Source organism: Oryzias latipes, chromosome 11, assembly GCF_053564925.1.
Source record: "Oryzias latipes strain Hd-rR chromosome 11, Olatipes_Hd-rR_3.1".
Lineage (NCBI taxonomy): Eukaryota > Metazoa > Chordata > Actinopteri > Beloniformes > Adrianichthyidae > Oryzias > Oryzias latipes.
Window position 1 is genome coordinate 5,788,157 of NC_136247.1, and position 21,724 is coordinate 5,809,880.

Consider the following 21,724-nt stretch of genomic DNA (forward strand, 5'->3'; position numbering starts at 1 on the left):
AACTGACCTCTGGCATCGCATCGCGCCCGAGAAGGACTGGTCTAATGAAAAAAAAGTATAATTAAAGATTTGTCTGCGAGCCACATGTGACCATCAAAAGAGCCATATATGGCTCGCGAGCCCTCTGCACCTGGCTGGGTGGGTGGGTCCTCCCCCTCTCCCGGCTGCTTGGGTCTCGTCGCATGGGGCGCAACTGTTGCCAACCCTTGCCAAGCAAAATCTAAAATATTTAAACAATTCCATTGAACCCATTTCCTTAGATTATTAGTAATTATTGGGATTTTTTAGGTAAAATACTGTTTTTTGTTTACGTTACTAGTTTTATAAGAATTCTTTTTATTTACAAATAAAATTGGGGGGAAATCCATACAGAATAAAATCGTGAATTAAAGGATTATGTAGAATGGCAGTGATACTCAACCCCAACCTACAGACATAACCTTGGTTGTGAACAGGTGTTTTTTATATAAATTGGATTTAAAAGATCTGCTCATTTTTTTCTAACAGTCCCATTCAATGTTCGCCAAGCAATCAAAGAAACTGCTATGAGTGCTCTTCAGGAAAGCTCATGATTTTAAACGATAGTCTTGTAAATGTAGCAGACTAAAAGAAAAAACAAGCTAAACATGATCCTAACACATGATGGAATTTGCCTCAGCACCAAAGGGTCTCATTGATCCCCCTGTAAAGGCGGCACACTGCGTGACTGTGTCCTTTCTCTGGTGTGCAAGCATATTCTCGTGAATAGAGGAGGATATAAAGGAAAAGGTTGGAGTACACTGCATGGTTCAACGAGAGAGCTCAATTTCTTGGTCTGTCCCTTGTCTTACTCTGTCCCTTACTTTTCTAAATTTCTCCTCATTTTTATTCTAGATTGGCTGCTTTCCGGAACCAAGCTTTTCAGCTTGTAATCAAACTACATAGCATTGGGTTTTGGTAGCAAATGGTAAATGTTCATGTTTAGAAGTCTTTCAAAATTACATTGGAGAACACTTTTAGATCAGAGGTTTCATAATTGACTGGTACCACAGCTTGTTCATTATTAACAATATTTTATCTTTCTACAGCTTGTAAATTGGCCGAAAACATTGACTGTATATGAGAACTGGTCCAAGTGAGTGTGACATCACCCATAGGAGATGATTTGCTTCCCGTTCCAACCAAATAGAGTCAATTTAATCGCCTTTTTTTTGCTATATGGACATTGCTATGTTGGAACCAAAAATTCGTCAGTAATAAATTGGTCCGAGTCAATATTTCTATGGCAACTACCCTGGCCAACCAGGATTGAGCTTGTTGGAAGTCCACACCCCTACCATTTGAAAGTGGGCTTGGGAGAATCTGTCAATCACACGTTTAGAACATGGATCTGAGACCACATACTTTTATCGAGGCATCCGATTGGTCAGATTATAGCTTGAATCACTTGCTCAACTGAAAAGAAAATCTTAAATAAATAACAGAACAAAAATGGTTATTCTGACAAATAGTACAATAACCAAAAAATAATTTTATTTCTCAATTAGGATTTCAGCTTTTTGGGACCAGTGTGTACTTCCTATTTAGAACAAGAGGGGTCACTCCGTCCAGTTGTCATGTATAGTCAATGGCCAAAACACAACCCAAGATGTGGAATAAAAGAGAGAGCAACAGATGAATCATCACGCATTAAGACAATCATGATTCTTCCATTTTAATTCTCACCTTCTTCACAAATACTTGCTTTTCTCATTTGTGCATCAAGCCCCTTAACATTGATGAATCTGGAAACAGCTTAGCGGAGATGAAATTTTAAAGCACCTCTCTTGACGCTTTTTATAAGCTTGTCACATCAACAGCATTTCTTGCTGTTTCTTTTGTTGTCTTTGCAAATGAATTGGCTGACAAAAGCAAAGCTTTACAGACATGAAAATGAGTTTCTGCGTTGAAAACATGAGTTGTGAAGTCGCACAGGGCTTTGTGTGTTTGAAATATATGGACAATTGGAAAGAGGTGTAGAAGACTGGATACTTTTAAGAAGTTTCTTTTTTAAGATCTGCTATTTCCTTTCGAAATCAAACCAAAACAAGAGAAAAATGTCAGGAAAAACAGTTTGAAAGTCAAAGCTTTGTCTCACTTTAGAACAAAAAACAGCCAGAACTTTGATTCCACTATTGAAATTCATTCATGACGCTCTGACACACGAGGACAGGCAGTGGAATTGGTACTACAAATTTTTCACACCATTATTTAGTCTGATTAGATTTGGATTTGCCAACTACATTATGCAGTTACTATAGCTGCTCAATTGTGGGTGATATTATCCATAACAAGGAAAAAATATATTACCATATTTTCCACAATAAGGCACACTTAAAAGCCAACTTTTTTTTTTAACAATTGTGTGGCATATTATCTGTTTTTTTCACTGATGTTGATCCGATTTTGAGAGGTATGTGGCACTCTGTCAAAATGTCACTTTTTTTTTACAAGTTTGGGTGTTATTGGGAATACAGTAACACAGCTAAAGTTAGTGTGTTACAAACAGGTTCTAGAGTTCATGTGAACAGTTAATAAAGTGACTTTTCTCTGACTCGTTTCATTTAATGATAGTGTGCCCTACAATCCGGTGCAGAAAATATGGTAATCTGAAAACTGGCTGGTGCTTAGACTTCTCTAACTATCAAATATTGGTGAACTCCAGCACCAGTTCACTAAATGACGATTGTTAAGGCACTTTCACACTGGCAGGCTTGAGTTTAATTGATAGTCCGCTCACCATAGCAAAAGCAAACACTGATATCTAATACAGATCAGAAAAGTGAACTCTGGGACGTTTTAGAACAAATGATGGTCATAATTTATTTGTGAATGGACTTTGGTGCATTTTACTTTAGTGTGAATCCAGGCAGACCAAAGAGGGAAGGTGTGCTAAAAGGGGGAAATGACATTAGAGCCAAAGTATCAAATAATAATAATAATTACAGCCCACAGCAAGTAATTGAAAAAATATTAATCATGAAGAAATATTAAGACATGACAATCGAACAAATATGGGATTATTTGTTTTTTGTGTGCTTTCAACAGCGAAACAAAGTAGACCACCATAAGAAACAGAGCAGTGTGGACCAAACAGCCCAATGTGAAAACGCTTCTTTGAGGGATTTTATTTTTTAAATTTTTTTTATGAAACTGTTGTTTTGTGCTCTGTTTTATGAGCCTCTCTGAATCAATTTATTTTGTCTCTGCTCACTCATAAGGCAATTTCTGTCTACCAGCCATAAAATCAACACGCAATCATTGTCCTGAAATCACAGTTCCCCTCATCACCCTCACACACTCAGAAAAGTCCTAAATCTTTGGCAAAATCTGGCCGTTGTATGCTGTTGTACAGTTTCAGCACAAGTCTGTGTGCACATATGGCCCCCACAAACGGGGCTAAGTTTGTTTAAACGACTTGTGATTAGAACACATTGGACTCTAATTGCCTCCCATTACCATGTGAAAGTGAGTGGCGGCGGGAATCAAAGGCGATAGTGGAAGTGCATGCGTGCATTTGTGTTGGGTGGGTGGTGGAACGCCTGGATCGCACTGGCATGGCAACACAATAGAGTTTGGCTTTTAAGCAATATCTGACAGCTGATCCAAAGAAACTTGTTGCATTTCTGGAATAAACCACAAGTTAGATAAATTTGCACAGAAGCATTTTACAATGTAAATACATTTTGAAAACTGTGTAAAGGAAAGGCCAGTAAAGAAAGTACTGCAAAAGTATTTTGCACAGCAGAAGCAGAAGGGAGTAGACCAGAGTGAATCTCTGTGTCTAAAAGAGGAAGGTGGATTTTATTTTGAGTTCAGACGTCCTTTGACAAGAGGGAAGGAACTTCTTGAATTTCATATGCAGCTTTTCCCACGTTCACTCTTTTGCAGAAAACCAAAAATAAATTTATCATCAGATGTAACCACAGACTGAGCACTTTTTATAATTCACCAAATCTGTCAAAAACAATACATTGATTAATTTTCCATAATGAATGAGTGACAACTATTGGGCTTATGGTTTCTAATGATCAATATCACCTTATAAATGAATTACTTTGTTGTTTTTTTGGTTATTTAAATTGTGCTCAACAGCACAAAAGGGTTCTGTGTGGTTCCCCCAATAGCAGCTAATCCCTCTGAATAACAGTAGACAGACATGGCTGAAGCTGAACCAGCAAAGGTTCAAAACACCATCTTTACTACAGAAAGCCCAGTTTTATTCTTTGGTTTGGTTGGTTAGTCTCATGTTATGGTCTGCCAGGCAATTCACCAAACCAACCAAGCTCACTCTGACTAGAGATTTGTTTGTTTTGTCAAAAATGTACACTTGGAGTAAATAGTGTAAATGGAATGGTCAACAACAAACAACTTTAAGACCCACCCCAAGGAAAATTGTGCGTTTAAAATTTTCTTGTGGCATTTATGTGATGACGGAGGACATGTTAAAGAAAATTAAGTTTGAAATTGTGTTTTTGAGCATTACATTATTCATTATTTTTTTTTAAATGTATTTAATTTTAGTCCACCTTTGCTAAGGAACAAAGCATATTTTGTAAGTTTTCATAAACTTTATCTAACCCTATTTATGTGCATAGTTTTTCTAATGACAAAAACATGCTTATATATATATATATATATATATATATATATATATATATATATATATATATATATATATATATATATATATATATATATATATATATATATATATATATATATATATATATATATATATACACACATATATACACACACACACATATATATATATATATATATATATATATATATATATATATATATATATATATATATATATATATATATATATATATATATATATATATATATATACATGTATATATACATGTATATAAAGTGTATAATTGCAGTGAGAGAGCAGGCTACCCTACACTCAGGACGTACAGCCTGGCCAGCTTGGAGGTGTAAACAGAGTAAAAATAGTCTGCTATCACAGGCTTCCCTACAGTCCCGTTATATAATGGCCCGGGCTCGGATGAATGACATCACGGGTAGTCCTGCAATCACAAACCGTATGTCTTCTACAACCAGCCGCTGAACTGAAACACTGTAGTAACATGGTACGATTTACGGCAAGAAATGCATGAAATCCTGTGTGGACTATTTGACAAACCCTTTTTGCACTTTAAAATAAATAAATAAAAAGTACTTTAACTCAGGACGCTCGGTTATTATTTGAGTCAGTCCCGGGAGGTGAAAACACTTCCGCGATGGTGAAATGGGCATATTAAAACATTATATATGCGATGTCAGTTGGTAAATAACTCACTATAAGACAAATATGGTGTAAAGGAGTGGGTTTTAGCTGCGGCTGAGGACATTTAGCGCCAAGGAAGAGTCTAAACAGAGCCGCGGTCGGGTGGCGCAGTTAGTGGAAGTAGAAGCGGCAGCCCGACATCAACTCGCCCGGCGTACGAGCTCCTCGCTCGGTCGACTTCCCGCCGGATCTCCGCTCTCCTTTTCGTCACTTTAACTAAACTTTGCATGAATCGTGGGGAATGACAAGCGATTACACGACTACCCAGAATATCCCGCAACTCTCCAGTCAGTTGTCATTAAGTAAGAGTGCGAAGTTAACCTTTTTTTTAAGGCTTTGAAGTAAAACCAGAGCGTCAGCGCCACCCTTCCCTGCCATTTTATACGCCTAGCTCCCAAAAAAGAAAAGTCACTCGACGAAAGCAGATTTTAAAAAAGCTGTTGGTAAATAGTTTTGGTACTTACCGTGGGCTGTCGGGGGCTGCTGCGTTTGTGTGTCCTTGTTGCCAGGGCTCCCCTGCTCTGCTCCGGCGCTGTGACGGTGGAAAGCGGCTCTCCTCTTATTGATGTCTGCAGCGCGCAGCTAACACCTCTCTGCCCCCTCCTTCACAGAGCCACGGAGGGAGAGGTTTAAAAAAAACGAGCAGTCTGCGAGCTACTCATGCAAAAATATGACGGAGCTCGAGTAGAAGCAGACTGAATTACATACAAGATGAGTTCACTGACAGCCAAGAAGCGTGGGAATACTCAGACGCACAGGCCATTAGTGGTTCCTGAGTGTTCCTCAAACACAGGCAGAGCTGCATTTCTTTGCTTGAGACTGACATACTTTAAATACATTTAATACATTTAACCATAAAAAGTTACACCATCATTTTTGGTCAAATTATCTTTCCATGCAACAAGTTATTTTAGTCCTACTCAGATCATTTTTTGATCTATTGCACAAGCATTCCCAGGGTGTTGTATTGTTATTTATTATTATTATTATTATTATTATTATTATTATTATTATTATTATTATTATTATTATTATTATTATTATTATTATTATTATTATTATTATTATTATTATTATTATTATTATTATTCAGTTCTTAGTAAAATGCCCAAACCTGTGTTGCTTTCTAGGATATAGTTTCTGCAAAACGGCAGTAGTTCGTTAGAAATTTCCCTCTGAGTTGTGAGCGGGACTGTTGGTGTCGAGTTATCCTACCCACATTTCCCATCATCCCTTTGTTTATATTCTCCCCTGCTATCTTACAGCCCCTCACACCCACAAGCTAACACAACCAGTGCAACAAAAATGGTGAGGAATAATCGGAACAATGCTGTGAACTGCTGTTTAAATCCTTCTTTTCTTTATAAAAGTCCTCCATAATGAGAATAAAGCTACAAGGACATGTTAAAGAGACTATTTTCAGTGGAGTGGGTCTTTAACAAGAGATCTTATACAACACGTGTCAAACTCAAGGCCCAGAGGCCAAATGTGGCCCACCATGTCATTTTATGTTGCCCTCGAGAGCATAAAGGTTTTTAATTTCTTAAAATAAAAAATAAAGATTGGTGTGTATTTATTCATATCAAGGGGGAATCAGACTTGAAATATCAGATTGGGTAACTATACATTAGGACTTAAACACTGTCCATGTTACGTAACCTGACAGAATCAAATTTAATAGGATTTATGTTAGAGTAACAAGCAAACATATGTTTTTATGTTTTTTATGCAATTGCAATTGTCACTTTAAAAAGTTATAATAAATAAATAATTAGTTATTTAACATTAAGGAGTAGTTACGTTTATTTTTCATTACATTTAGTTACATGTATAAGTGATATATCTGGCCCTTTGGGGACAGCCACTATGCTGATGTGGCCCTCGGTGAAAATGAGTTTGACACCCCGGTTATACAATATAAAAATCTAGAAACAAAGGGTTTCACAAAAGCCTTAAAAACTGTAAAAAATAAGCTACAAAAGCTGTTAAATAGAATTACATCAAGCTTAATAATATACAGCTCAATATTACATAGTATTTTTGCTAGTTCTAAGCAAATAGTTTGTATTTTTGAGTTTAAATAAACCTAATTGTTGTTCATTTTGTTTACGGTGACAAAAACGAATCTAATAAATGACTCTTTTTTTTTTTTTTTTTTTTTTTTTTAAACTTGTCCTGTCCAACAGCTGGGCAAACAGATGAGAGCTGAGGGCCTCTTGTGTTGGACATATTTTACTTTAACAAGAGGGGTTATTAATCTTCAGACAAACCAAAGGTATGTCTGAATAAACCCCTTTTGTAATTGAGGCCAAACTTTATTAATTTCAAACATGTTTGAAGATCTTTGGTGTTGGACCGGACGGAAAAGGAAAGAGGGGAAGAAGAGAGAGGGACGTTAGAGAGAGGGGGGGTAGGGGGTGATAATAGGAGGGGAAGGGGGATAAGACCATGAAGCAGCATAAAGCAACAAGTTTACTGGTTGTTAATCACCATGGTAAGGCTCAAATGCAGTGCAAAAAGGGCGGAGCCTGTCCACACACACACGTGTCAAACACACCTGCTAGCTGCAAAAATGTCCATCTGTCGACATGTACACAAAACAGATAATGCTCACACGCATACTTATGCCTTAAAACCAACTAGTGTGAAACATTTCAGTCATTCAGTCACGCAAACCGCCAGTGCAAAGGTGAGCCAACAAATAAATGACTCATTTTAGAACAAACTGAAAATAGGATCTTAGTACAAGTCGCCAGTCTGTTGCAGGGCCCCCACACTCACGTGCGCACCTAGGGGCAATTTAGTGACACTAACCAGCCAATGATACCATCCTAAAATTTAAACCAAAAATTAAAGTACCTTCAGATGACATACAAAATACCAGCACTTGAAAATGTAAATAAAATGGCATGTGTCCGATAACTAAAAGCAACAATTTTCATAGAAAAATGCATCACTTAGTTAAGTGGCATGTTGACACCTTCCAGCAGCACACTGATCAAAACTCTGAAGTCAAAAAAACTCAAAGATATTTAATGTTGCAATAATAAAAATCTTTTAGATGTCATAACAAACATTTCCTACATCAAGCAATTTCAGTTTTTTGAGTCTTGAATCAAGTTTTTTATTGTCAAGAGTATGGAGCAAAGGGATTTTGACTCATTTTTGTTATAGTTTCCCTATTTCTTGATCTTGATAAGGTTAAAAATTCTCAACTGTGCTGGGTTTGAGAGGAACTTGACAAGGTGTAGAGCACAGATAGGTTCGTGTAAAACCGTCAAATATCAAATTGTTTCCAGTGTAATGCTTTTAAAATGTAGGTTCTATTTCTTATAAACTCTATTCAAATGTCACAGAGTTTCTACTTTCTCCATCTTGACCTCTGTGATTTCAAAGACCTCAGCTTCTTCCCCCCAGGGGAGAATGTAACCTGACTCTGCCCAGGAGCCACTGGGTGCATGAGGCACAGACTGAAGGACGGTCAGGGGTGTATCCCACTCGTTGCCAGTCACTCAATAAGTGGCCTTTTGTCCTGCACTCCATTGTGTCCTTGTCACATGTGCGGCAAACAATGAGACAGAGATGTAGGCTGCCCTGTGTGCCTCGGGGTCTCACATTACATCCGTGTTCTGGACGTAAATGGAAATGCGTGAGCTGTCAAAGGTGGCGAATGGGCTGTAATGTTTTAATGAGCTGCATCTCAGATGTTGTCATGCAGATGGAGCAGCATGCATGCTTGTTGTTTCTGTTGCATGCTGCTATGGGAGGAGTTTCTTTTTTGAATAAACACTCATCTGATTTTGCAGATACTTGAATTACTTGGGGAGACATCAAAAGTTACAGGCCTCCAACCCTGTTGCTATCAGCTCATGCTATCTGCAGTGTCAGCTTTCGTCCACAACTTGCCTTATATGTATTTGATCGCAACCACTAAGATCACATTAAGTATTTACTTGTGCTGCATGCGCAAGTTTTCCCTTTCTTGTTCCATTCTGCATGTTCCCACAGGTGCACGCCCACTCACACGTTCCAGGGATAAATGAAAGGCTCTCCACAGCATATAGAGAGCTAAAGGTAAAACATTCCAACAGCAAAACCCTTGATTCCAATAACTTTTACCACCGTGACACAACAAGACCACACATCTGAAACACGCCATGCTTAAATAATCAAGAACTCGCAGAGGAGGAGCAGATTTTTACAATGTTAGGTTACTCCCCAGAGATGTACCTGTGCTTTGAGCAGGAGGTGTAAACAGAACACACTCAGGGACAATAAAGTGCTGCTGGGTGTGTCCACTATTGGAAGAGTCCAAGAAAACGAAACAGCATATGCAGAAGTGCATTCCAACATGGTAAACGACTCATGGTGTAATGCAAATGCAATGCAGCTCTTGAACCACACAGCTAAGCAGGTATTCTGCTCCGCCTGAAGCAATATTCTGAAAATGCTACTTAAAAGAGATCTATGTCAGATGACTCTACAATAAAGGTTTTGTAGCATTTTCACTATGATTCCACTGTTAACTCTTGTGATGACTTAAGTTTAGCCCCATTTCTTTTTAACTAAGCATCCTGTTTGGTTTGACTGTTTATGATAATAAGACAGCTTCACAATTCTATTTGTTTAATCTCCTGATTATGGGAATTCGGCTGAGTATTTATTTATTTATGTTCATATACGTATATGTTTAATTTGATCTAATATTAATTACCGTACTTTTATTTATTCTTAACATTAATGAGAACTGGTAACTTTTCTTATGTAAGCTACTTTCTTTATTTATTTATTTTATCCCAGCCTGGAAAAAAGCTTTAATCTATTTTTGTCAAACTTTTTAAAGTCACAGTAAAAATGTGTTCAAGAGCAAAAAAAAAAGTATATTCTTAAATTTTATTTTAGCAATAAAACTTTAAATTTCTTTGAGGCTCTGTTTCATCCAGTACAAATAAAAAAGCAGTTAAAACCCATCATTTTCTCAGCTTCAGAGATTAACATCATTTGACTTTTATTTTTGCTGTTATTTTTACGTATTTTTTAACACCCCAGCATTAATCTCAAAAAAATGTTGTAAAGTTTAAATGTTCATGTTCCCTACTGTTTGACATTTCTGTTTTGAATAAAGATTTATCTACACAAAATAAATGTGACTTCATTGCTTTGGGTGTTTCTTTTAAAGGTGCGTGCGGTGCTGAATGTCGTGCAGCCTGTCTTATCAGATGTGCTTTCTCTACATGCAGGTGATTTTTTTATAGTTGCAATAAAGAAATGAAAAAAAGCAAGACAGAATTGAATGAAAAACGTCACACTCTCTGCAAAGCCAATGAAGGATTTCTTTCTGCAAAAAATAAATAAATGAAAGAAAAGTCTTATCCTGGATGTTTGTTGGCTGCCTTCACTTCAGACATTGAGGCTGCAGACTGTGATCAGGGGCAACAGAGCTGCTCATGGGTCCACCCACTGGTCAAATGCGGAAGTGTTTACTCTTCTGAGCCTCCTTAAAGATAAAACCAAAGCATCTTACATAAATTCTTGAAACAAACTGAAGCCTTCAAATAGCCTATTTTTAAAAAATTACATGAACTTTAATTTCCTTTTCCCAGATAGAATCCTGCCTTGAGTTACAGCTGACCACTTCTCATACACCTTTCCTGTTCCCCAACATGACATGAATAAGGCAGAGAGGGTTAGAATGCAAATTGAGGTCCCTAATCTGTGTATTAATAGTTACATAATAAATCTAACTGTCCTTGGCAGACAGATTTTTGGAAGGAATCAGAAGTGCATATAATGGTTAGAAAAGTTAAATAAAATGCTTGGAATTTTTTATGCCATTAGAATGAAAAGGTAAGAGTTTCAAACAGACAAGAAATGTTTTGTCCCAATTTGAGCCTCCAACGACAACCTGTAATGTCTTTAAAGACCTTCAAATCCAAAATAAAATTGGCATAAAAGAGGATAATTCATAGTATCTTTCCTGGATTGGTGGGATTATTTTAAAAATGCCTCACATATCGACATAAAAAAAGATTTCCAGAGCAGCGCCATTACTTATTGACCAATCTGAGAAGTTCTGCCACACACTCATCATGTACACAAACACACAATCAGAAAGTGGTGAGTGATATCCGCACAGAACTCTACAGTGAACAGTCAGCAACCTGTGGGTCAGAGGGAAGTCAGCTGGATAATAGATGAGCTTTAAAGAGGTTGCTCACTAATCTGTTGCACTCGTTTTACAGCCTGTCCATCTTGGATTGCTCATTCTCTTCTGCTCATGTTTATCAAAAGAGGGAATCAGAAAGAGAAAGCGACATTTTAAGAAACCATTTTATGCCACACAGAACAACTAGAAAGAGAGTCAATTATAAAGAAAACTAATACATGCAGATAGATTTTCTGTGAAAGTGCTAAAAATGATTTAAAGGACAAAAACAGAAAAACTTCTAGAGAATAATGCGTTTTTTTATTTAAACAAAGCTTCAGTTCTTCATGTACTCACACAGTTACATTGAGTTGTACAATCACATCAACATGATTTTTTGTTGCAATGACGCAGCTTTTTGCTCCAGCTGTCACACTGAATCCAAACTGAGTTATTAGACAATTTGACAAAGAAAACAAAATGCAAGAAAGAAACCAAAAACATCAGTACAGGGGACAGAAATGCACACAAACCTCCCTGATCAACCAAAAACTTGCACAAGTTTTAAAAAATAAAGAAAAATAGGCCTGAACAGACAAACAAATATAACCCCAGATTAACTTTGCTATCAAATACAGTTTTAAAATCATCACTTTTTTTGCATTCATCAAGCATCTCTTGATAAAATTTAAAAAACAAATGCAGCTTTATGTTTTTGCTGTAGAACAGAACAGCACAACAACAAGAACCTTAAAGCAGTCATTTAAGTCCCTAATGTTATGAACTAAATGTCTTTGGAGCTTTAGAAGAACATTTATCAATCTTGTCAAAAAATTCAACAATTTCATGTGATCAATAAAGTTTTTTTAAACTCATTGACGAGTAGAAATGGGTTAAATATTTTTTTATTCACAAAATGCAACCTCATTCACTAAATAACTAATTTTCTTTTAAGGTTTTTTATTTAAAAATGTCCTGTAAAAAAACTGCTTCAAGTTGTTTTTTGTAAGCATCCCTAATTGAATTAATTAAAGGTCCACCTTTGTTCTGTTTTTAATTTCTTTAACCTTGATGTAAAATGTATTTTTTTAAACACAAAAGAAGGTTTTGGATTTAAAATAAAAATAATAAAATCAATATATATTTAAATTTTGTATGGAGTGATTCAAAAAACGAGTAAAGGAAAATTGAATTCACAAAAATTGTATTGGTTCGTCAGCTGTAGTGACTTCCACCTTTAGCATCAAATACACAACGTAACACTTTAGAAGAGTCATATTGTATCCTGAGGTCTGTGTTTCAGTCATTTTGCATGTTGCAGAGGAAGTGTCCGAATGCAAAATACAAAAGCACAAAAAGCGAGCTCTGAATAAGTGTTTATCAGTGGGATAACATGACAGATCTGGTTCTGCCCCCAGGCCTTCTTTTGGAAACCCCTCATCAGGAATGAGCAGTCTCATTCTTTCTGTTGCAAACTGCAGCCTATCCAACTAACCATTAACATGGCCCAAAGATGCCTCTGCCCGTCTGTGCAAAACAGCAAGTCATGTTCTGATCCAGAAAAAGGAAATCCACTTTACGACGGAGGACAGCGGCTTCACACTCGGGGATGCAAATTCTAGAGCAGTTTGGTTCACTCTCTACTTCAAACTTCCTCTATGCCTGCTGAAATTACATTACAGCGTCTGCAAAAAGTTAGAATGAATGCTATACCAACAAAAAGCACAGGAGTACACTCGATGTTGTTGCCCCCTTGAAACCTAAGTTTGTCAGACAAAACCGAGTAGCACCGTGGTTTAACGCTGAAACTCGTTCTCTTAAACAAGAAACCCGTAAGTTGGAAAGAGAATGGCGCCGCTCCGGTTCAGAGCAGTCTCTGGATATCTGGAAACATAGCCTATTAAATTATAAAAAAGCTCTGCGTAGAGCTAGAAGCCAGTACTATTCAACCTTAATATCAGAGAATGGAAATAATCCAAGATTTCTTTTTAGCACTATAGCTAAATTAACTCGCAGTCAGAGCTCAGTAGAACCACATGTTCCTGTTTCTCTCAGCTCTGATGATTTTCTTACATTTTTCGACAGTAAAATCTCAAATATTAGACATAAGTTAAATCAAGTTATTCCTACTATCAGCCCAGAACAGGCTGAAGCGGTAGAAATGGAGGCATCTATAGAAACCTCTGTAACATTGGACTGCTTCACTGCTGTGGATCAATGGATCAAGCGGAAATAACATCAATTATTACGTCCTCCAAATTCTCAACGTGTCTGTTAGACCCAATTCCCAATAGACTTTTTAAAAAAACTTTTACCCTAATTAATGATCCCATATTAACAATGATAAATGCCTCTCTGGAAACGGGTTACGTGCCACAGTCTTTTAAATATGCAGTTGTTAAACCTCTTTTGAAAAAGCCCAGTTTGGATCCTAGCATCTTGGCCAACTATAGACCGATATCAAACCTGCCCTTTATTTCTAAAATCCTAGAAAGAGTTGTAGTTAAGCAGCTTTACTGCCACCTACAGGACAACAGCCACTTTGAAGACTTTCAGTCGGGGTTTAGACCTCACCACAGTACGGAAACTGCACTAGTTAGAGTCTCTAATGACTTGTTATTGGCCTCAGAAAAGGGACTACTTTCTATTCTGGTCCTTTTGGACCTCAGTGCAGCCTTTGACACTATCGACCACGGTATTTTACTCCATAGATTAGAGCAGGACATAGGGATCAGAGGATCTGCTCTCCAGTGGTTTAAATCCTATCTGTCCGATAGGTATCAGTTCGTTAATGTAAATGGCCATTCCTCTCAGTGCACTCGAGTCAACTATGGAGTCCCACAGGGCTCAGTCTTGGGACCGATCCTGTTTACGCTTTATATGCTACCCCTAGGAAACATAATCAGGAAACACAGCATTAATTTTCATTGTTATGCCGACGATACGCAGTTGTATTTATCCATGAAGCCTGACCAGAATGACCAGATAGAGAAACTGAACGCCTGCATCAGTGACATCAAGACCTGGATGACAATTAATTACCTCCTCTTGAACCCAGAAAAAACTGAGGTCATTATACTTGGTCCTAAAAACCTCAGAGATGCTCTGTCTGCTCAGATATTCTCCCTGGATGGTATAAGTATAGCCCCCAATTCCACAGTTAGAAACCTTGGGGTTTTACTTGACCAGGATTTATCATTTAAGGCTCACATATCTCAGGCATGTAGAACTGCCTTTTTTCACCTGCGGAATATTGCTAAGATCAGAAATATACTTTCTAAGAGTGATGCTGAAAAACTCATCCATGCATTTGTTACGTCGAGGCTGGATTACTGTAACTCCTTGTTAGCAGCGTGTCCTAAGAGTTCCTTAAGAAGTCTCCAGCTTGTTCAGAACGCAGCAGCTAGATTGTTAGCTGGAACTAGCAGAAGAGATCACATCACTCCTGTGTTAGTTTCGCTCCATTGGCTCCCAGTTGATTCCAGAATCAAGTTCAAGATCCTCCTGTTAACCTATAAGGCCTTACATGGAATGGCCCCGTCCTATATTAAGGACCTCATAGTCCCTTACCATCCAATGAGAACACTTCGCTCGCAAAATGCAGGACTGCTTGTGGTTCCTAGAATTAGTAAAAGTACGGTTGGAGGTAGAGCGTTTAGCCACCAAGCCCCTGTTTTATGGAATAAACTCCCAGCTCATGTAAGAGAGGCCGACTCAGTTTCTACATTCAAAGCTAGACTGAAAACATTCCTCTTTGGACAGGCTTATTATCAGACTAGTTAGTATTCAGAGATTATTTAACTTAATGTTAATTTGTTTAAATTAAATTTAATAATAACTATTTCTTTTAAAAGGCTGCTAGAAGTTGAAGCTGGGGTAACTATGGTGCACTGGGGTTCTGTCCTCTTTCCTTTTTTTACTTCTACCCTTCCTCTCCTCTATTCTTGATCATAATTTATCATTTAGTTCTCCATGCCTCTGTTTGGTGCAGTGCGATTCATGTATTGTCCCTCTTTTCCTCTCCCCTCCTAGGGAGTGGGAGTGCTTCCAGACTCCAGTTGGCTCATCCGTGCTCCAGTTCCTGACCGTTTACCTCACCTTTGCTCCTGCTCCTACACCTGGCTGTGGATCCTGCCTCTGGCTCATCTCTGGCTCGTCTCTCCTCTGTTCCTGACCGTTTACCTCGCCTTTGCTCGTGCTCCTACACCTGGCTGTGGATCCTGCCTCTGGCTCATCTCTGGCTCGTCTCTGCTCTGTACCTGACCGAGTACCTCGCCTCTGCTCCTGCTCCTACACCTGGCTGTGGTTCCTGTCTCCGGCTCGACTCGCGCCTTTGACTGTCCCCACAACCACGGCTGGATGAAGCTCGTCTGCTGGACTTTTATATATGTAGTTGTAGATTTAGATAAGTTAATTCTTCTCTAAGAGTTCTGGTAAATCGCCTGTCCGTCCCGGGGGAGGATCCCTCCTTCATGTGGGCACCCCTGAGGTTTCTTCGTTTTTTCCGGAATCCGTTTTTTTTGGGAGTTTTTCCTTACCGCGAAGGGGGGTCTAAGGGCAGGGATGCCAGTATAGCTTAGTCAGTTTGTTAGTTCATTTTAGTATTTTTCTATTGAACTCTTTGTATTCGTGATCCTTTTGATTTCATGTTTTACTTCGAAGCCCATCGAGACGACTGTTGTTGTGATTTTGGGCTATACAAATAAAATTGAATTGAATTGGATAACGACAAAAGACGGAGTCCATCCATCCATTTTCAGAAGCCACTCAATCTCTTGCAGGGTCACAGGTTTGCTGAAGGCAGGACACACCCTGAACAGGTCACCAGTGTGATGCACGGTCACACACTCACATGCAAACCCAGGAACAATTTAGAGAAACCAATTAACCTGTGAATTGGGTTTTTGGACTGTGGGAGGAAGCCATAGCGCCTGGAGAAAACCCACATCTGAAAGGGTTTGAACCAGGGCCTTTTCACTGTGAGACAAACAACACTTACATCACCACACAGCCCAAAGCTGAGAAGAAAATGAAAGTAAAACTCCGACATAGTTCTTCATAGCTCTTTAGTACAAGTAATATGGTAGTTTTACTTCTTCCCTTTATAAGTAACTAAACTTAAATACACAAAAGCCCAGCTGGATAAGACACTTTAATTCAAACCCTTCTTGACAACTTAAATCAGATTGTCCAGTCAAACAAGCACAAATATTTCTTCAGCTCATGAATTTGGTGTCTGTTTTTCAGGAAAAGTCTTGCAAAAACTTGCAGTTATCAGTTGTGCCCAGAGGTGTTAGCGGTGATTCAGGAATAACCAAACCTTTGTAGGCATTTTTTCATTTTTCTGTTTGTCATGTGACTCTTTTTTCTAAGGGTTTGCAGCACAGGTTCTGTTCATTTCCAAAGTTTTTACAAAAAAACCCCTGAAGTTACTCCACTAACGCCACTGTGCACACAAACCACTCAACGCATAAAGAAATACAACCTTCTGGTGATGAGGTTGAATTGAGTATTTTAAGGACACCTCTCTCTTAATTTGCATGAAATTTAATCATTAAAAACAATTGAAACATGTCTTTTATTTTCCATTTTCTCCTCTATCTATCACATCTCTGGCCTATGAAACAAAGGGATAAAAGGGATCTAACCTGAAATTCAGCTGAAAGGAACAGAGGATACTTGACTGCATCTGTGCTCGAGTCATGAACTGCAGCTGATAGTTTCCTTTTATAAATGTGTGTGTGTGTGTGTGTGTGCGCGCGATTGTTGCCTTCTCTGATGCATGGAACATGAGTCAGCTTCTGTGGAAAGCGTGCTGCTTTCCCACACAGAAAAGCCTCTGTCAGCTCTTTGCTGCCTGTCCACATCTGGTGGACAAAAACTGCCATTAGTTTCACTCTGACTGAGCCACGCTAAAAGGTTAACTAGCAAAAGGAAAGGATGACTAAGTTACAATTCCCAACATGAATATAATGGTTGAAAGATATGGTGGTTAGATGCAAAACAGAGTGATGTTTTAGCCAACAGGAAATTACAAATTTTACTTGCAGTTCTCATAAAATTAGCTTATAAAAACGATCTTGAAAAAGAAATAATGGTTAAAGAAACTCAGAGGTGAATTTTTAATACTACTGTCGCCCTACAGAAACTATGTCCTTGAAAAAATCACAGATTTGGGGATTTTGGCAAAAAATGTTATAATCACAATCAAAAGACCACTGGGAACGCTTTTACAATAGATCAAAATATGATCGGAGTGGATCTTTGAACTATTTCATGTAATTTAATGTCTAAACTACTGTTTGCATCCATTCAAGTCACATGGATTAAGTCAACCGAGTTGTTAACTCATTGACAGTATTGACAAGCTGAGAAACAAAGTTTCTTTATACCCTAATCACAAAATCCAGGTTTTTTGATTGCAGACTAGCTTCTGTCATTACTCCATGTTTAAGCACATCCTCTTATTTCCACATCAAACACGGCTAAAGAAAGAAAAGCAACTCAATCATATCAGGTAAGGAAACCTGGGTTTTGCAGTTCTCCTGCAGCCAGGTTTCTCCCAAAAAACAGGTTGCTATAAAGTGCATGAAAAATCCTATCCAAATGTTTCCTGTGTGGTCACATTTTTCATGCAAAGAGGTTAGCAGTGAGTAGTGACTCTCACTTGACACGTGCTTGTCTTTGCTTAAGTCTATTATTAGCTCTGGCTGGTGACCCCGTGTTCACTGTTGTCAGTCAGCAGTCCAGATTGTAGCTCATCAGACAGTTACTCAGCCATCTGCTACAAGCAGGAGGGATTTCCTGCATATTTAGAAGCCTCTGGGTTTTTGCACATTTTTTCCTACTTTTATCTTTATTATTCTCTTAAAAATATTTTTAATTTGTTCACTTCCAGATCTTTTTTTTTGTTTGGTTCTATCTCTGTGCAGACGTGCAGTTTTCTCCTCAGGTTCCGCAGAGGAATTATATCAGACAATCTAGCTGTTGTGTTTAATTAGAGTCTTTCTATGTAAGCTGAAGTTGTGCAACAGTGTGCTCACAAGAACACAATGTGCTGCGTGCAGGAATCCATGAAAGGGAGAGGCAGAGAGGGTGCGGCCCAAAGAGCTGATAGCTCTGCCTTCTTCTCAAACAGATACATTTCCAGGCAGCACAAAGAGCCTGATACTCTGTCATTACCTCTTCCTCCTCCTCCTCTTCCCCTTACCTCCTCCCTCAATCAGTGTGCAGTGTAGTACTACATGCTCCAGTTGACAGCTCATGCAGAGCCAGCACATTCCACATTATTACTACTTCAGATGTTTGTGGTCCTGAATCGTGCCGATTGGCGGAGCCTCTTCCACCACAAGATGACCGAGAGCCAATCAGGAGCTGGGTTTTGGTGTGGAGGCAGCTAGTCTCCTCTGCTGGCAAATACAGGAAATGCAGGCTTCATTTTGTGGAAGATTTGATTATAATGAATGAAATTGTAGTCTCTACTTGATCAAAAGGACGCATCACGATGCTTACATTTATCCAAAAAAAAGGTCTGCATCTTTTTGCATTCCAATAATCCAGATCTGTTCCTTCGTCAGTGACCCACCTTCACTTCACAGAGTTCAATTCAAAGAGAACAATTAAATAAAGACAAAGTTTGACACATTTCAATATCTTATTATTAAAATTGACAACACTTATTTAATAAAAACTACACACATACAGGAAAAGAGACAGTTCTGTGGTTGCTGTGCAGTCGGACAAGAAGTAGCTTCCCCTTGTGGTTATAATCTTTTGTCTTCTCACAATTTCCAAGTAAAACTTGATATAATTGGAAATTCCACATTATCACAGGCAACAATATGAAAAGTACACAATGTCCGTTTTTTTTGAGCAACCAAGAACCATTCGAGGATATCATCATGAACAGGTGGAGTATGTGGCATGTTTGCCTCAAAAGAAAGTTGAGAAATGTGGACTTACTCCTGAGGTGGATGATTATGCATTTTACTTTTTCAGAGTAAATAAAGAAACATATTTTAGCTTCGAATGAAACACAGCCCTACTGTCAAACCCAAACCACACATTTTTAAAAGGTTCAATCATAGTTGAATCTCACATTACTTGCAAGGTCTACCAAAAACTAAGCAACTGAAGTAGCATCAATATTTCATAGAGACATCCAACTCTGTCCTGCTGAAGACTTTTGGGTTGCAGTGTGCATGCTGCAGAAATGCTAACTGTGCAGGGCAACTCTTGTTTAATAACTGAAGATTTAAGTGAAGCCCGTTGAATTTTAATAGAGTTCGACTGAGTGCTCTATCGCCTGCGGTCCCTTGGCTCAAAGATCAGAGAGAATTTTCAAGCATGGTGTCCTTCAGCCTCTCACATTCACTCCTTCCTGTTCTTCCTCCTCCTGTTTCTCCACTCTGCTTTCTATTTTGCAGTCTCAATTTCAACTCCTGCTTTTTTTTTCTTCCTCTTGGGCTTTTGTCTCTCTCATAATTCCTCTCAGTGAATAACAGTTTTTGCTCCACTTTCTCTGTCTGGGAAATGTGTCTTAGAGACTGTTCCTCAGCATGGAGAACAGTTCATGAATCTAGCAAAGAAAAAACTTGCAAATAAAGAGCAAAGTGCTAAAAATAAGTTTTGAAATGACACTCTATGACTGAGAGATGTGGAATAGTTTCTTTTTTTACTCCAAAATCCTTTTTACATCCCTAAAAAATCATTTATAGGAATCATCAGCCGGTTAAAGTTCTGTCTCTATATTGGTTTGAATTTTCATGTTCTACACAAAGTATTGCTAATGACTCTTATTGCCTAAGAAGCAAACATTGAGAAAAGTCAGAAAAATACAGGCCAAGGTCACACTTAAAAAAAAGAAACAAAAAGTATTGTTAATAATAGGGTTTTTGGAGTTTTTTTCTATGCGTTGGAACAAAAAGTGTTTTTCAAAAGCTTGGAAAACTAACGAGAATCCGTTCAGGATGAAATATGTCTTCCTGCTGCAGGCATTTTAGAAAATCTGGTTGCAGCTACTCTAGCACAAAATTATTTAATTTTGATTTTTTTTTCATGTAGCACAGAGACACAGCTTTTCCTCAAAACCCATGGAGACTGCAGCGGCCTAAAAATAGCAAAGAAGAAGGGAGCCTGAGGCCTTTTCTATGACATGAACATTTGGGAGTCTTTATACAGCAGTGATGTCTGCTGTGATCAGGCAGACGGGTTCCAAAGTGAGTTGTGACATTTTTTGCATGAAATATCAAAATAACTTTTTATTTCTTCTCAGCTCGACGTGACATTTTTGCATGTTTGTCATTACGGTAATTCAGCAAATTAACAACAGAATGTGTAAAACCTGATGTTCGTCTGCCAACATTGCCATTGGAACTATAATAACTTACTGTTGTGTACTATTTGAATGAGTTTTTTCATGAACAAAAAAAACCGCTTTGGGCTTTTGAAAAACAAAACACAATGATAATTTTATATTAAAATATGCTTGAATCAAATAAAAAAAACATTGATTAAAAAATGTGACACAACACAATACAATACAACACAACACAGCGGCGCAGTGGTTAGTTTCCTCACAGCAAGAAGCCCCCCGGTTCAAGTCCCGGCTGGGGACAGAATACCAATGGGGGACCTTTTTGTGTGGAGTTTGCATGTTCTCCCCGTGCATGATGGGTTTTCTCCGGGGACGCCGGCTTCCTCCTACCGTCCAAAAACATGCTTCATAGGTTAATTGGTTACTCTAAATTGTGTGTGAGAGGTGTGAGTGTGAGTGTGAGAGTGCATGGATGTGTGGTCCTGCGACAGACTAGCGAACTGTCCAGGACGTCCCCTGCCTTTTACAAGTGGGCGGGGATAGGCTCCAGCAGCCCCGTGATCCCGACAGGGAACAAAACGGGTCTAGAAGATGAATGAATGAACAATACAATATTAATCTTTTTGGATGACCTAGATACTCTAATATCACAAGATTTCTTTCTAAACATAGCACGTCAGAAAAAAGTACATTATTTTAATCATTATGTGATTCCTGCTGCTCCTAAAAAACCCCAAAGCAAAGTAGGAATGCCTGCAGGGTTTACCACTAACTGACCTTTCAGTGCAGTGTTTATCAATTTTGCACATGAAGCACATCAGATCAATAATCTTTTTTTTTAATTCCTTTCATGAAGAATAGGACATAACATTAACATTTTCATCTTTAGGAATGTACGTAGTGTTTCTAGTTTTTCTAATGGCACAGTTAATTCTTTCAA

At 38.2% G+C, this 21,724-nt stretch overlaps 1 protein-coding gene across 2 annotated transcripts in view; it reads right to left on the bottom strand.

Moving 5' to 3' along the window:
• atxn1a (ataxin 1a) overlaps window positions 1–6,061 on the bottom strand; it is an 81,003-nt gene extending 74,942 nt beyond the window's left edge. The window contains exon 1 of one of the 2 annotated variants that reach the window (XM_078954582.1): window positions 5,788–6,061. The gene's annotated coding sequence lies outside the window, so the exon portion shown is untranslated. The remainder of the gene's footprint in view (window positions 1–5,787) is intronic. The other variant, XM_023960180.2, reaches the window with a different exon arrangement.
• Between the last annotated feature and the right edge of the window lie 15,663 nt (window positions 6,062–21,724).